Below are 17,970 nucleotides of genomic sequence, written 5' to 3'. Positions count from 1 at the left end.
TGGGATATCCATCAATGACCTAATCATCAGATTTTAAGTAAGACAGATTTACACTAATGTGAGGCTTCATTGATGACCAGCATCCACTATAATGGGATATGCAATAGTCTTTGGTCCTCTGAGCCCAACAATAACAAAGTGTCACAATTTGTAGTGTTTTGGAGGTCTTTGTATTACTGGCCTCCCATTTAAAACAGTAAATTAAGCAGAATAATTCTTAATCCAAGGACATGTAAATCTCCAGAGGATGCATTATTGATTAAGAACCCAGCTTCTCGATCCTCGGGAAAGAGTTCTGTTTACAGGAACTACTGTGAATCCATTGTGAGAGCAAATGCTTCAATTAAAAAATAATAAACTTGGTAGTTAATTCCTTCTAGCACAGCAGTATATGATCCATATAATCCTGGAAACTCTGGGAACTGTTTTGTTTTCCTCGGTGGAATAAATGATATTGAAATATGCATTGTTAAGTATTCTCTAAGGCTATGTGCTGCCTGTAATCTTTGCAGTATATACTCATCTCCTAATGCATTGTCCATCTAATTTCTGCGTTTGCTACTTTTATTATCTGTATCTTTTCAATTGTTCCGTGCCTTGCGCTCATTTTGCAGAACATGGTTTGATTTGCTTCAGTTGCAACAACAAATTAATATTTTCAAGATTTCAGAGTAAGTGTCAATCTCAATTTTCAGCAACAGTATTGAGACACTGTGTAGATGTTTGTTGATGCGATCTCATCAGCCAGAGTGGTTCAATATAATTTCTTGCATCTCCAGCACATGGCATGAGAAAGGGATTGAGTGCTGGTCTGTAACATTTGAAGATAAACTCACTGCAGATTGTTCACTGCAAAAGGCGAAATGTGACAGAACCACATTGACCAGAAGGTCATACCTTCAGTTCCTGGTGTGTTCTCAGTGAGCTGATTTACGTGGTGTTGCCAATTAGTTCATTACAATTGGCCCTCGTGCTCCTGGACTGGAACAGGGAAAATCAGTCTGATTTTGCACGTCTGACTCCTCTGATGTGTAAATTAGCAACCAAGAAAGCTCGCAAAATCTGACCACCAGTTTCAAAAATTCATGAATTGCCTCGGTATATGTAGACTTGTAACTTAAAGTGGAAAACACAAGATTCATTCATTTATATTCGAAGAATTTAAAAAAACATGAAAATGAAAAAGAAACATCAAAATGTTAAAGGTACATGATTCATGGTGTATTTGTGGCAGCATGGTACCTTAGAAGTAAATATTCATTTTATTTTCGCTTGTGTATTCTTGTTCATTTTAAACACTTTTGTACTTCACAGTTAAGTCAATTAAGAAATATTATAGGAAAGAAAAGCTGATGAAGAGTCTACGGACTCGAAATGTTAACTCTGTTTCTCTCCTGATAGATGCTACTGGTCCTGTTGATTTTTTTTCCAGCATCCACTATTCTTGTTTCAGAGTCGAGCATCCGCATTATTTTGCTTATTTGACTAAGTTACGAAAAGGGAAATGATATATTCGGTAGCTATAGGCCATTCAATGTCAGTGTGGGAAAGTGTATAGAGACCGTTGTCAAGGACAGCATTCATTCTTACTTGGAGAGGCATGGGTTAATAAAGGACAGCCAGCACTAGCTAAAGGCAAGTTGTGTCTCACTTATCTGATTGAGTTCTCTGGTGAAGTAACAGAGTCTATGAGAATAATGCAATCCATGTCCTAAGTATGAATTTTCAAAAGGCATTTGATTAAATACCACACACCAGACATATTCAGAAAATCAAAGTTCATTAAATTAAAGGGGCATTAGTAACTTTGCATGCAATTGTCTGAGGGATAGGAGGAAAATAGGAGTGGCAAACAGATGTTTTTCTCAAATAGAATCCTACAGTGCAGAAGGAGGCCATTTGGCACATTGAGTCTGCACCGACCATAATCCCACCCAGACCCTATCCTCGTAACCCCACATGTCTACCCTGCTAGTCTCCCTGACACAAAGAGGCAATTTTCCATGGCCAATCAACCTGACCCGCACATCTTTGGACTGTGGGAGGAAACTGGAGCATCTGGAGGAAACCCACGCAGTCACAGGGAGAATGTGCAAACTCCACACAGGCAGTGATCTGGGGCCGGAATTGAACCCGAGTCCCTGGTGCTGTGAGACAGCAGTGCCACCGTGCAGTTTTCTAACTGGAGAGAAATAGGCAGTTGGGATCTTGGGGGTTAACATTAGGATGTTGTCTTTCTTATTATATTTAAATGACCTAAGGTTTGAGAAGAACAACAAGGAGAGACATTATTGAGTGGGGTGCAAGAGCAGAGGGATTGGGGGGTACATATTTACATATCCTTCAAAGAGGCAGGGAAAGTTGGCAGCTAAAAATGTGTAGTGGGTACTTGGATTTGTAAACAGGGACATTAAATACAAAATCAAGGAAATCATGTTTAAAAGATTACAAATGACAAGACAGTGTCATTCCCATCACAGTCATGTCATATTCACAGTTTTTAAAATACAAGCTCAATGTAGAATCTTTGAATTCAGTAAAAGCAAACAAAGATGGCCACCAGATGTCAGGTGACCCGTTCTGTGTATTTCAAGAATAACCCAAGAACCAACTCATTGGCCAGTATTTTACGACCTCACTCGGGCAAGGTTCGGAAAATCCCACCCGAGGCCAACGGAGAATTCCATTCTGCGAGCCTCGCCCGCCCGCGTGCTGGTAAAATTCCGGCCATTGTCTCACAAGAACATAAGCTGCAAAGCAGACAAGAAGGTGTTAATTACACAAATCATGGAAGACCATAAGAAGACATTCACAAATTGAATGGGTTTTTTTCCATCAAAGGGGATGTCTTAATAAATGGGACAACAATCCCAAACCAATAAAGCAGGGTGTGGCTCATTTATCTAAGAATACCACCATATTTGGTAAAGAAACCTAAATTATGAGGAGTTACATCATGGAACAGGCATGTTTGTCCCTTTTGTTCTAATACGTCTTTAAGCAGTAGCAGTATGACAACACTAGAAGGAAAGTGTGGCATGTGATCCAGTCTTAGTTTCACTTATGCCTCTGAGCAGAGCACACACAGCTCTGCTGCTAATGTCTTCAAGCTTTCTATCCATGTATATATGTTCCCATGTGCCTAGTTTATATAAATGAACCCTCAATGTGTTTATTATATCAATGATTGGTGTTTTTATTATTACAACAACATGGCATGGTGTTCAATGATGGTCAACTAGCATGGCAGCAAGATTATTTACATTCTGAGTAGCACTAGATCATGCTACATGGCATGAGGCGACCGCAAAGTTTTGATCAGATCATGATGAAGTCACAGCATTGGAGAGTATGGCAAGTGCAATGTGTTGACTGTGCAGAAAAGCTTGGGGGAGTCAGAGCGATAAGGGCTAGTATGAAGATGGATCCCATGTAGTAACACTGCAGCTTGTGGCCTGTCAGTTCACTAACTGGGACAGCTCCTCAAGAGGGATAGCACCAGGTTAACTCAGTCAAGGTGAATGACCAGGGTGTGGGTTGGATTGATGACAAGCACGGGAGAATCAAATGGGCGGAGCTTTGGAAAAGCGCACGGTAATGGCTATATTGACATTTATCCCAGTTACTATAGGAGAAGAAAGGTCAAATGTAGGATAATCGTAATGATTGGTGGCCACCAGGTTAACAACAACTACTATTTATGAATGAACTCAAACGATGTACAGGGTGTCTCAATATGCATCTTCTCCATTCAGCTCTAGGATCAATTCTGATGGTAAAAGCCCATTCATTCTCAGCCCTGGGATTTACATGCTCCCACTGGACGATTAGGTCACATGGCCCTTTGGACACTTCCCCCTTTAAAGGGGCTCATTCCGACAAAAGGGACATTATTATAATGTCCACAGAATTCCCCATTTGGTAATCGGATGCAGATGATCTGCTATCTGAATTCAAAATATTTAAATACAGAGCTATGGTTTCTTGATTCAGGAACAAGGCAATCCAACCTTACAAATTTGCTCAGCAATTTGGAATGGAGGTAGACACAGGCTGAACACGTCGGGATTAACAGCAGAAGAGCTAAAGATTCACAAAAGATATGGAGTACATTGGAAGTCTGGTTCAGTATGAGGTTAAACTTCTACCTTCATCGACTCAAATTTGTGCAATTTTGACAACAGCTTATAGAATCCACAGATCCCTTTGTGAGTAGGTGCAGTGAAACGGGTGTGTGCTGTGACTTTTCAAATGAAATGCTAGTGGACAGAATTGTTGTGTTGGTGATCACATTCTCACCCAGGGGCCTGGGTGGGATAGTTGATGGTGCAGGCTCGATGGCCTGAATGGCCTCTTTCTGCACTGTAGGAACTTTATGATCTACAGACATGGATGGCTATGATTAAATCTACTACTGTGAAACTTACAGCATCCAAAAGTTCACCTATTACATGTGCAGGATTCATAGCCCTGGAGTGCAAATACAATCAATCCTCCGAGCTGACACAAATGTTCTACGTCATGGAGACAAAAGGCCCAGAATTGTAGGTCTATCTGTATGCTCTGACCATTGAGAATCCATGGAATCAGTCAGACCTCGAGTAGCAGATCAACCTCAAAAACTATTCCTATCATCTCAGTTGGTGACCTAGCATTGAAATATCCAGAATGCTTCGACAAAGTTGGCTATTTCAATGGAGCTGCAACATTATGCTTGCAGTAGAATGCAAGTTCTTCACCTAGTCTGGTATATAATGCACAATGCAAATGTCAGCAGCTACATGAAAAAATGGAAAAAGGATTCTGCACTGTAGAAACTGTGGAAAACAATCATTGAGGGATAGTCTGATTCAATTCTGCATATCTACAAACACGTGAAACAATTTTGGCCTTATCGGGATGAGCTAGGCATCTTCCGGGGAATCAATTTTAAAGGCAGACAGGTCATCATCACAAGATTCATTGTGACCTGATATTCTTCAACAGCATCATCACACACACATGGTAACTAAACATGAACATGTATTGTCAATAGTTACACTTTGGAACGGAGGAATCTTTCTTTTAAGAAAGGGGGATGTTGTAATATGTTTTTTAAGGGACTGCAGCATGACATCAATATAAGGGAAGTGTGTCAATATCATTCGGTCTTAGTTTCACATTTGTTTTTGAGCAGAGCACACATGCACAGCTCTGCTGCTGATGTCTTAAAGTTTTCTACATTTATAAAAATGTTCTCATGGGCCCAGTATAAATAAACGCACAATGTGTTCCCCCAATACCATATGAGTAATTAGTGCCTATATCATTGTAACAACAAGGCATATTTGAATCTTTAAATAAGAAATGTTGTCTGCAGATAAAGAACGACACATGCAGGACAATAACATCTGTTTCTAGGAAAGATCCGAAGGCATGGTCAGATCGCCAAGCTGATTTCATTTTTGGGTCCACCGAGGCAGCAAACTGATCTCCTGGTAATGAGAGTACAAGTAGCTGGCTCCGTGGCTGACAAAATGTCCTTCTTTTGCAAAACCCTAAAACCATCTTTGGCATATGACTTTAGTCAATGAATACACCAAACTGCACTTCAAGTGCGAAGAAGACCTTTGATCAGGCCTGCGCAATGTAGCTTCCTGAAAATAAGATAACCACATGAATTATGAACTATTCCTTCCTTTTAATAAAAGAGCACCGTGCTCTTCAACTGTACTGTCCTTGTGTGTGTTTTTTATGTGGGATTGTGTGGACAGGTGCAGTATTATTAGATTTTGGAGCAAGCACTTGAATAAACATTTTTTTTTTGAAACTGACAAAAATCTTGTTGCTAGTTACTTATATTTTCACATTCTCGGGGGTAACAAAACACACACACTGCTCAAAACTTCAATGATTACAGACCGTTGGGAAGTGCACAGGGATTTCAGCAGTTCTCCCTTACCTGGTCCGCAACAACAGTTAGGCCTCAGATGGTGTCATGTATAATACTGGGCATCACACTTTAAGAAGGATGTCACGGCTTTGAGTAGGTGCAGGGGAAGTTTACCAGGATGACAGCATGTGTGAGGGATTTGAGTGATGTGGGGAGATTGAACAAGATGGGATAGTTATGCCTAGGGAAGAGAGGGTGACAGGGAGCTTTTATAGAGCCTGTTAAATTCCTTATTATCGAGGAGTCCCCTCAAGAACTATTCCACAGCCAGGCGTCAGGGAGTACAGATCTTTATTGCAGTCTATTTGCTCCACACTCCAAACGTCATCTACTCTCTCACGGCACTACCCGGCCAGCTCACCCCACACTCCGGGTCACATGATGTCCGAAAGACGTGCTAGCTAGAATTTGGCCATGCTAAATTCTCCCTCAGTGTACTCGAACAGGCGCCGGAGTGTGGCAACTAAGGGATTTTCACAGTAATTTCTTTGCAATGTTAATGTAAGACTGCTTGTGACTCTAACACATAAAGTTTAAACTTTAAAGCATGACTCGTTTCCTTAAAGGGGCTATGCCCCAACATACAAAACACTCCTCTCTGCTAAATAAGCATCAATCCCCCATAACAGCAACAGAATACTTAAACTATTTGCATACAATTATACATTCTTGTTTTTACATCATTTCAAATACTTGGTGTGAAGAACCCACAGTCTATTTACTATATGATACAGTCCACTGGTTAGTTCCTCATCCCTACATCCATCCTATATTGACATGGTTAATCTGTCAGGGGGATGACGGTTCCATGGGGGTTAATTCCTGGGAACTGGAAACAGCCTTCAGTTCCTCTCGGGCGATTGTGATCTCAGCGAAGCTACCAACGGTGACTCTTCTTCCTACACATCATCAGTCACCAACACTGGCCCCCAGTTCTTGCTGTGAATGGAGGAGCTATCGATTTCATGCCTCCCTCTCCTGGTACCTCCACTGGCACCATTCAGAACACCTCCAAAATTGTAGATGGGGGTCCCACCCCTTGATGTGGGGCTGCCAGCAGTTGGTCTGCATGCCAACGCCAAACTAACTCGTCCTGAGTTTCCACCAAATGGCCCTGTCTTAGCTACAATCGTAGCTGGAAACCACTTCTCCCCCAATGCGTAGTTTGTGCCAAGTACCAACTCGCCCTTCTGAAACGCCCTCAGCTTGGCATGTTTGGTTCGATGCTTTATCTGTGCCTCCTGGTTCCTTTCCACCACTTGGCTTGTCTCATCAGGCCTCAATAGGTCAAACATTGTACATTGTGTCCCAAACATCAACGCTGCCGGGAAGCATTTAGTTGTTGCATGGGGGTATACATACAACAACTTCGCATCAGTGTCCCCTCACCCCATGAAGCCTCCAAGGAGGCTGTACAAGATGCTCCACTAACCCATTCATCTCTGTGTGATAGGGCACAGAATTTACATGAAGAATTCCATGTAGTTCCATGTACTCCTCAAAGTCCCACGGCAGTCCATTGCCACTTACAACCTTGTCTGGATAACTAAACCTAGTCATCGAGCTTGTCGAGGGTTGTTTCTGTGGTTGCCGATTTCATACATATCACTTCTGGCCACTTCGAGTGTGTGTTAACAGCCACTAGCAACATCTGGCCTTCTACTGGCCCCGCAATATCTATGTGGACACACTCCCAAGGCCTCTATGGCCATTCCCATTCATTATGTATACCCTTGCCATGTCAGTCCTCCCAAAATACATCACCTCACAATTCTGGTTTAAATTCCATTTTTCACTGTTCTGTCTATCTATCCAGCTCATCTATATTGTCCTGTAATAAAAGGCTTTGCTTCTCACTGTTTGTCACACCACCGATTTTTGAGTCATCTGCAAACTTACATATCATACCTCCTACATTCAGGTTATTAATGTACACTACAAACAACGAGGAACGCAGCACCGATGCCTGCAGAACACACTGGGCACAAGCTTCCAGTTACAAAAACAACCTTCGACCATCACCTTCTGCCTCCGACCACTAAGCCAATTTTGGATCCAGTTTGCCAAATTGCCCTGGATCCCATGGGCTCTTACCTTCTTCATCAGCCTCCCATGTGGGACCTTAGTGAAATCTAAGTAGACCACATCAACTGCACTATATTCATCTTTACACTTAGTCACTTCCTCGAAAAATACAATCAAATTTGCAAGACATGATTAGCCTTTGACAAAACCATGCTGACTATCCTTGGTGAATCCTTGCCTCCCCAAGTGCAAATTAATTCTGTCCCTCAGAATTTTTCCAATGCTTACCCTACCACTGAAGTTATTCTCATTGGCCTGTAATTTCTTGGTTTTTCCCTACTTCCCTTCTTGAATAATGGCACACTCTTCCCATGTCTGCTTGGGTTTCCTCCGGGTGCTCTGGTTTCCTCCCACAGTCTAAAGGTGTGCAGGTTAGGTGGATTAGCCATGCTAAATTGCCCCCTAGTGTCCAAAGATGTGTTAGTTAGGTGGATTAGCCATGGTAAATGTGTGGGTTTACGGGGATGGGGTGCTGGGTGGGTTTGGGTAAGATACTCTTTCAGAGAGTCGGTGCAGGCTTGATGAGCCAAATGGCTTCTTTCTGCACTGTAGGAATTCTATGACTCTATGTACCACAATTTGGAAAATGTGAATTTAAGAAGGAAAGTGAATTTTAACCATATGTTGCATTGGTAGCGTCATTAATGTGGAAAACTCAGTAACATTCTCATGGTGCCCCGTAAATTGTAACCCCAATTGTAATAAACAACTTTCCTGCAGTTATAAACTTATGTGGATTAAATTCAGGTCTTATGATCAATGATTTGTAAATATATATTTTAATCTGATGCAAGTACAGAGCATATTTCCAATGACAAAGCTTTGAATTAAGATTAATTGTTGAAATATCATTCCCACAGAATGCTGACAGATTATTAAATTAGCTCTTGTCCTTTCAAACCCATTTCTGTCCATTGCATTTTTGTACTTAAGGGTAACATTTTTCAATGGATAAATGGATGTTACCTAAATTAAATGTTTCCCAAAAAGGTGCCAATAATCTAAATGGTAGATTTTATTGAACTATTACCTTTTTACAATATTCAAAAGTATTGGGAAAAGTGAGCATGTTTTCTGTCAATCTATTAGGACCAATTTAAACAGTAACATTCTTTCAGTACATTTATCTGAAGTGTTCTATATCAGTGAGCATTAAAGCCAACAAAGTGATTAACATAGACAATGTCACCAGTGCATTCTCAAGGATGCTAACTTGCTGAGACTGGGTTTCTCAAACACACTAACCTAATTACATTCTGTTTAGGAATATTATCAATCAAAAAGGATTACAGTCCTGTTAGACTTTGTAAATTGCAATCTTAATCCAATTTCTTATGATGTAAATCCACACCTCAAACTGCTCATAGTGCGGCACAATTAGCAAACTTTACTCAGCGAAGCCATTACCAATCCCTGTGTAAAGAGAGCTTTGTGTGGCATTTATACAAAAGTTAGAAACACACCAAATAATCTGTTTCTCATCTGGAAACAAAACCAGGATGAAGTCAGCATTAACATTTGTCCCCTGATGAACGCTAAAAAACTATATTGTTGAAACTTCTTTTTAATCTGGTTATAAGACCGTAATACTACTGGTTCCTACCTTAGTGTGGCCTTTGAACTGGGTGGGATAGAGTAACTCTCAAACTCATGTTCTACTGTCAATACTCAGTACTCTCTCTCAAAGAATTTGTCACCTTTTTCTAAACTTTTACCTGCTCAGATTTTCAAAGGATAAGCTCGTCCAGTTGCTTGAATTTTACTCAAACAACAAAAACTTATATTTGTATAGCTCCTTGAACATAATAAAGTGTTCCAAGACACTTCACAGGAGTATTGTAAAATAACATGTCACCGAGCCACATGAAAAGATATTAGATGACCAACAACTGGACCAGCCATCTAAATACTATGGGTGCAAGAGCAGGACAGAGGCTGGGAATTCTGCAGCATGCAACTCACTATCTGACTTCACAAAGCCTGTTCACCATCTCGAAGGCTTTTACCAGGAGGGTGATGGAATACTCTCTATGTGCAGCTGCAACAACACTCAAGAAGCTCAGCACCATCCAGGGTAGAGGCCTGAGACAAACACAACCACTTGCCAAGCCACTTTCAGCCCCACCTTACAACTTAGCAACTTCTACCAGTCAAAATGACCCATGAGAACACCACAAGATGCAAGTCTACTTCCAAGCTATCCTGACTTGGAACTATATTGCCACTACTTCACTATCACTGTGTCAAAGTCCTGGAACTTCCTTCCTAACAGCATTGATGATGTAGCTACACCAGATGGACAGCAGCGGTTCAAGAAGGCAGCTCACCACCACTTTCTCAAGGGCAACTAGGGATGGGCAACAAATGCTGGGCTAACCAATCTGGCCTAAGAATAAAAAGTAGAAACCAGCTAGCTCAGCACAGCTTCAGAACTGATCCAGTCTTTTCTAGAATTAACTTGCTGAGGGCCCTGAGGGCGTGGAAGTGGGACTAAGGTTGGGCTATGGGTGATCTCTTCAGATGTTTCAGACAAGCATAAGTTTTCCATTAAAATTACTTTAATCCTGTTTCAATTGTCTTAGGATGCTCACATCATTCCCAAACACCATCTTTTGTCAGGGTCTCTTTTAGTAAGCTGTGGCTTTTAAAGCCGTGCAATGCCACAGTTCTAACTCTGTACTAGTGGAACAGGGACCTGGATTTTCACCTCAGGCCATGGATGTGAGAGTTGGGCCCGCTCCTGATTTCCAAAACTCAAGGCTACCTCTGAACGCCTTTCCCAACATAGCACACCTTCGAGAGATGTGGGTGGGGAAAAGGTTGTAGTGGCGAGTCACGATGCAGTGCAAGCAGAATGTGGGTGAATTGAATTGATTGCAGTGATTTATTATTGTCACATGTATTAGTATACAGTGAAAAACATTGTTTCTTGCGCGCTATACAGATAAAGCATACCGTTCATAGAGTACATAGGGGAGAAGGAAAGGAAAGGGTGCACAATATAATGTTGCAGTTACCGATGGGGTGAGGAGAAAGATCAGCTTAGTATGTGAAAGGACCATTCAAAAGTCTGACGGCAACAGGGTAAAAGCTGCTCTTGAGTCAGTTGATACATGTTTTCAGACTTTTGTATCTTTTTCCTGACAGAAGAAGGTGGAAGAGAGTATGTCCGGAGTGTGTGGGGTTCTTGATTAGACTGGCTGCTTTTCCAAGGCAGTGGGAAGTGTAGATGGGGTTAATGGATAGGGTTCTGGTTTGCATGATGGACTAGGCTACATTCACAACTCTTTGTAGTTTCTTGCCGTCTTGGTCAGAGCAGGAGCCATACCAAGCTGTGGAGGGGGCTGGTTTTCAGCGACAGTATGTCAGCTCCCAACATCATCCTTCTGCCTCCTGAACCTAACCCCTATTCCCCTGCGCCTATTTTCTCTCTTCATGTCACTCATATTCTCCATGACCCCTCATTTTCACCATGTCCCCGTGTATCCACCATTGCTACTCCTCAAGAATCCACTATGGGCAGACCTCAGGATATCTTTGAAGTAGAAATTTTAAAAAATAAATTTCTAACAATTCAAAAGAGCTGACATTTACACACACTTCATACTGAAAATATATAATTCATAGAAGCCACACCAAAGACACATTATCCTCCAATAACCTCTTAAAACTGTCAATCAGAATGTGAACACAGCTCTCTGCTGAGGTAAGTGATTCTGGAGCTTTCAAACTCAGCCAAGCATTTACAATCAGGTCAGCTGCAGTAAGCAAGCAGGTCAATTTGAAATACAAACAAAAATGAGGTGGCATTTTCTCTAAGCCACACATGGTGTCCTGTCAGTCAAAGTGATCCATGAGCAAGTGGATGCTTTTTTTCCTCCAAGGGTTTTCTGTTCAATTTAAAAGAACTCTGGACATTTAAACTTCTTCAGATCATTATACTAAAGATTTCAAATAGTGTTTTCTTCAGTTTTGAATATATAGGAGCAGTTTTCCCAAAGTACTTACAATGGTTACCCCAATCTTTGAATAGATGCATGTGGGGTCACAACAACAAAAAATAGTATGTGGTCAGGAAGGTCCTGGGAAGGGAAATTATAAATTAGTGTACAGGATTCTAACTTTATATCCTTTCCAACTTCCCACCACATGATGAAAAGCTGGCTCAGGATTTCTGACTTGGCTTTTGGCTAGGTTGCTGTCGCCTTCTGACAGACGGGATAGCAATCCAGAGCAACAAAGTCTGGGTCACAAACTCTCATGTTGCTGGTATATAATTAAAACAGCATTATAATATGTTTGAAAGTGACATCTACACTGTGGCAGGCAATTGCCCTCAGTAAATTTGATCTTGAGTATAATTTCTGCAGATTTTGTAATAAATATATTATAAATTCAAAGTGCATAATCACATCAAAATCTAAAAGTTGAGAGAGAGAGAGCGATGGTACAATTTAATATTATGTAATATCTGTGTTCAATCACCAGGTATTAATATTCTCTCTGTATGTAACTAAGTCATGTGCCATCAGGAAAAGCAGCTTTTTAAAAGACTATAGTCAACACAATTAGCTCTGAAGCACTCATCTCGCGCTGGTAATTATTACTTTGTGACTTTTTTAAAATTAAAAATGAGTGACAGTGTGCTTCAGTTAAAATAAACCGTGGCGGGTCAGACTGGATGGGTAGAAGAGACTATTTCTGACTTGAGTCATTTGCATCATAATGTATGGGCCCCAGAAGTGCTGGGCTTTTAATTCATTTTGATTTTCAATGCTAAAAGCCAAGTGCAACCAATTTTCTCATTTTTGATTAGAATCTTTCTTTCCTGGCAAGATCTAAGACTTGTCAGCTAATTTCCACAAACCCAAGAGATACGCTTTTAATTTTTGGTCTGCTGCTTGAGTCTTCATTTCCTCAAGTGAACTAAAGCAGCTGTTGGAATATATATTGATGAACAATAAAAGTTAATATATGTAAAGTGGAGGGGAGATCTATCCAATAAATTAATTTAAGTTAACAAATTGGACAGTAACGCTGCTTTTGGAATAATTTAAAAACATGATGTGTGATTTTTTTTTTAGAAGGAAGCTTGTTCTTGCATTAATGTCTGTAAGGAAATGGATTAAATGGAAGAAGCAGTAAGCACATAACAATGACCTATTTTGCTCGCATTTCAGCAAAGCCCTGCTCGTGTAATGTTGGCACCCTACCTTAACTTGCCTTTACCTGACTATTTTCAAAATGCCGTGGTGTTTGACTACCCTTACGTATTACTTCCTCAAGATATTTTCATGGAATTATATGACAGAACTCCTTCAGGTCATGATAATGTTGTGCAGGTTTCCATTTTGGCCATTACAGAAACTATCCCATTTATATTGTGCAGTGATTTCTCTTAGCACTACCTCTATTTTAAGCAGCTACATGATGCACGGTTGTTTCCAAGCTGATGTACATCACTCTTGAGCTGCCTCATGTCTACCAGTGCTTGCACAAGACCCACAAGCCGAGTTGGCAGTCTACTTCTTCAAGACATATAAGTGGTAGGCAGGACTGCTTGTGTTCATATTGCTGTCAGAGGCAGTAAATTCCATCAAGGAAGCAAGCAAAAATGATCTCTGCTGACAGCTGTAATGCTATATTCATTTTTATTGTGGCTTTAGAAAACTAGCCATGCTAATTCAGCCCTGGGAATGCCATGCAATTCATAGGGACAGAAGTTTGAAGACCCCTGTTCTCAAATATATTTACTAAATGATGTTGTAATGATCAGTAATGATGTACACCTGATTCATTGCCACCCAATATTTTGCAGTGAACATTATATTTAAATTGCAAAAGGCTACGTGTAGCCCTCAGGTGAAATAAATGACATCCCAGTTTGTTACAAGAGTCCCCTGTATTAATTAAAATCAATAACTCAAAGATTTCTGATAGGAAATTGGAAAATACTGAAAGAGATATAAGACCCAAGGCTAGATGGCCTCCACACAAGGGAAAATTAAGAAATGACAAAATTCATCACATTCTGGCAGGGATCGAATAGGGAATCATTAGAGCCAGGATTTGCATCGATAGATTGGAGAAAAGGTAACATAGGCCGGGATTCTCCCAAAAAAGTTCGAAGTGTCAAGTTTGCTGAAAATTGGAATAAATCACGCTGTTTTTTTCAGTGGAAGTTCCCACTAGAATCTCCCACATTCTGCAATGCAGAGGCCACCAGCGTGATTATTGTTAGATTTCAGGGGGTAGGGCCTATTCCCGCTCCGGGGGGCTGAGAGCAGCAGGCTTCTGCACATGCTCAGTGGCCCCACACTGTCATCTTCCTGATCGCTGGCCAGCTTTATCGTTGGCCAGCCCCAAACCCCACCCCCATCCATCCCGGACTGCATGATCTCCAGCACCCCCCCTAAAGTAACCCCCTCCCTGCCCCCCCAAAGACCCCCCCCGGGAGGCAGATCCCCTCCAGGTGACCACCCCCAAGCCCCCCACTCCCAGCCCGATCGCTGGCCTCCTTCCAGTCCCTGTCGATCGCAATGGCAGAGTGGCTGCTGGAACCCCATCCCCATCGATTGCCCCTAAGGCCCCACCCCCTTGGCACTGCCCCTTGCCAAGGTGCCCCCTGGGCATGGGTACTTTGCCCCTAGGGCTGTGCCAGGGGGCAAAGACTGGCACTGCCCGGGTGCCAATGCCCAGGAGGCACCAACCCCCCGCCGCCTGACTCCCTAGGAGGCCCCGATTGCCCCACCTTCACTCCAACAAGGTCGTCCCGCTAGTTCCTCAGAAGTGGGGAGCTAGTCTGAACCCCGTTGGAGTGGAATACTCCTGGCGGGGTGCGAGATGCGAGTGGGCCTGGAGAATTCTGTCTCGGGCCTGTTAGTCACATCTAAATTACATTATAATTAGATTAAAATAACTTACCCGCTGGTTACCAGCGCGAATCAGATGGCGTCGGATATCTAGCGCTGGGAGATGCGCACGCAGCAGGAACGCATGCGCGAATACTGCGAATCGGCCGACACGTGATTCTCCCACCCACTGCGCTAAAATGGCGGGATGGGAGAATCGCCCCAGAGGATGGGATTTTATGGCCTCGCTCGGGTGAGACTGGAAATTCCCACCCAAGGTCAACGGAGCTTTCCCGTTGTGTTAGACTCTCGCCCGCGCCGATTCCATAGCAGGCAAGGTGGTAGACTTCCGGCGCGAGAGTTTAACCTTGAATGAAGACAAAGGACAGTCCTGAAAGTTAAAGACTGTTGGATCTATATTCGGTTCATGATAAATGTTAGAGGCTCTCTGAAGAAGTGTATTGTGAGATACTGAGGGAAGTGTGAATTCACGGAGGCATTACAGTTGTTTGAGGAGGAGAAGATCATGCTTAAGCAATGTGTTCAAATTTCTTGAGGAAGTGTGGGAGCTGATAGATAAAAAAAGAACTCAGTGAACATTGTTCCTCTTGACTTCAACTAGGCTTTTGATATATTTTTGACTGTGTTGCTGGTCCAGACTATAAAAAAGCATAGAATAGGTTGGTCAATAACTGAGGTGGATTGGCAATGGCTGTATCAAAGGACATATAGAATTGACATGCAAAGAGCTGTATTGCAGGGTAAAAGTGGTTACTGCAGTGCTTGAAGGATTAGATTGCTTTGTACTAGTTAAGATGGAAAAAAAGGGGAAAAAAATTAAATGTCTCTTTCAGGCTGGCTACGTTAAAAAATTATTTCTCACTTTTTTAAAACAGACAACTGGTAGGCTGTTAAAATGGCCCAGCTGATCACATGTTAGCTTCTGTTTCTGAATAGTTTGAAAGCAAACAAAGACTAACAGATGACATCTCCTGGAATGTAGCACCCCTTGAATCATATTTTCTCACAGGGAATTGGCTCAAATGGTAGAGCGCTCGCTTTGCATGTGAGAGGTCGTGGGATTGATTCCCACATTCTCCACTTTGATCAGGGTGGCACGGTAGCACAGTGGTCAGCACTGCTGCCTCACAGCGCCAGGGACCTAGGTTCAGTTCTGGCTTTGGGTCACTGTCTGTGTGGGGTTTGCACATTCTCCCTGTGTCTGCGTGGGTTTCCTCCAGGTGCCCCAATTTCCTCCCACAGTCCAAAGATGCGGAGGTTAGATTGATTGGCCATGCTAAATTAACCCTAGTGTCAGGGGGATTAGCAGGGTAAATATGAGGGGTTACGGGAATAGGACTTGGGTGGGATTGTGGGCGGTGCAGACTCAACGGGCCGAATGGCCTCCTCCTTCACTGTAAGGATTTGATTCTACGATAAACTTTTCAGGCAAGCTATCGCAATAGTTTCACAGATGGGATATCTGCTGCAGCAAGATTATGACAAAGGCAGCTGATTATGTTTCATAATCTCCAATATGGTGTCAATGGCCTCACCGTTACCTGCTCTAAAATACAATGGGTTTCAAGTAGGAACCTCATTAGTCAAATAAGTCTACTCAAAACCACACTACCACGTGACCTAAAGTTGCAATGTCTGATTTCCTTTAATTAATAAGCTGTTGGATTTTATAGTCAGTGTTTTTGTTTGACCTACAAAGAGAACAGTAACTCCAGGCAAACTGCTTATTGCTGTCTGCCATTTTACCATTGAACAGATTGCAGCAGAAGGAGCTCTGTTCAGGTACAATAACCAGGCCTTCATCTATACCATGAGCTACTAGAACATTGGAACTGGTGCCTTCAAGCTTAATTTAACTGTAGTTGCCTTCTTCCATCCTGGACGTCTCACTTCTGGAAAGACAGATCACCCAGCAATAGTCAACCAACCCACCCTCTGAAGAAACATTCCCTTATACATTTGATTCTGGATTCTAACTGACATAAAACCATAACTTATATTTCAGTTGTGGTCTGGTCCTATGCCTCTTTCTTTCCTTTATCCTTCTTTTATTGTATGAATCATAGAATCATAGAAACCCTACAGTGCAGAAAGAGGCCATTTGGCCCATCGAGTCTGCACCGACCACAATCCCACCCAGGCCCTACCCCCATATCCCTACATATTTTACCTGCTAATCCCTCTAATCTATGCATCTCAGTACACAAAGGGGTAATTTTAGCATAGCCAATCAACCTAACCCGCACTTCTTTGGACTGTGGGAGGAAACCGGAGCACCCGGAGGAAACCCACGCAGATACGAGGAGAATGTGCAAACTCCACACAAACAGTGACCCAAGCTGGGAATCGAACCCAGGTCCCTGGAGCTGTAAAGCAGCAGTGCTAACCACTGTGCTACCGTGCCACCCTATGAGTGTTCAAGGATTGGAGGAAATATGCCAACACTTATAAAAATGGAAATCAAAATACAAAAACATCTTTTTGTTTCCATTCAGGTCATGAGAGAATAAATCAGGGCAATTTAAATTAATTCCCCGCCTGTTCATAACAGCTTGGACCTTGACAGTTCACAGTGTATGTAAATGATTTGTAAGTGAGAATAGAGCTACACAATCAAATCCTTTTAATGACGTTAAGGTGGTGGAGTGTGTACAGGGAGTGATGAGGGTGCAGATAATTAATTGCTGGGTGATCAGGGACAATAAAATGCAGAAAAGTTCCTGAGAAATGAAATTCCATGTCCTTTTGATCCCTGACCACATATTTCCTCATGTAGGTCAGTGTCATATTTGTTTTATAATGCCCCGTGATGCTTCTTGGGACATTTCATTCCGTTAAATATAAGTTGTTGTTGTTAACTGACAACAAGCGATAACTGTTTAAAAAAAAATTAAGGCAGTCACATATGATTTGGAAAATAGTGAGTGAGGTCTGGATTATCGTTCCCATCTTGGGTATGCAGCATCGGGAGATATCCTGACTCAGCGCACCAGCCTCAGAAAAAACTTCCCCAAATAATGGGAACTTCATTCCACAGACTTTGACTGGGGGAAAGCAAGGTTGAGAATGGAATTGGGCCCA

The 17,970-nt window shown here is 42.1% G+C and overlaps 1 non-coding gene across 1 annotated transcript; it reads left to right on the top strand.

Moving 5' to 3' along the window:
• The first annotated feature begins 15,896 nt into the window (after window positions 1–15,896).
• Window positions 15,897–15,969, top strand: trnaa-ugc (transfer RNA alanine (anticodon UGC)). The gene has a single exon. It is a non-coding gene; the product is annotated as a tRNA-Ala (tRNA).
• Window positions 15,970–17,970: the final 2,001 nt, after the last annotated feature.

The sequence above is a fragment of the Mustelus asterias genome, chromosome 3 (genome assembly GCF_964213995.1).
Source record: "Mustelus asterias chromosome 3, sMusAst1.hap1.1, whole genome shotgun sequence".
In the NCBI taxonomy this organism is placed as follows: domain Eukaryota; kingdom Metazoa; phylum Chordata; class Chondrichthyes; order Carcharhiniformes; family Triakidae; genus Mustelus; species Mustelus asterias.
Note: the sequence above shows the minus strand (reverse complement) of the source record. Positions and strands in the feature narration are given on the sequence as shown.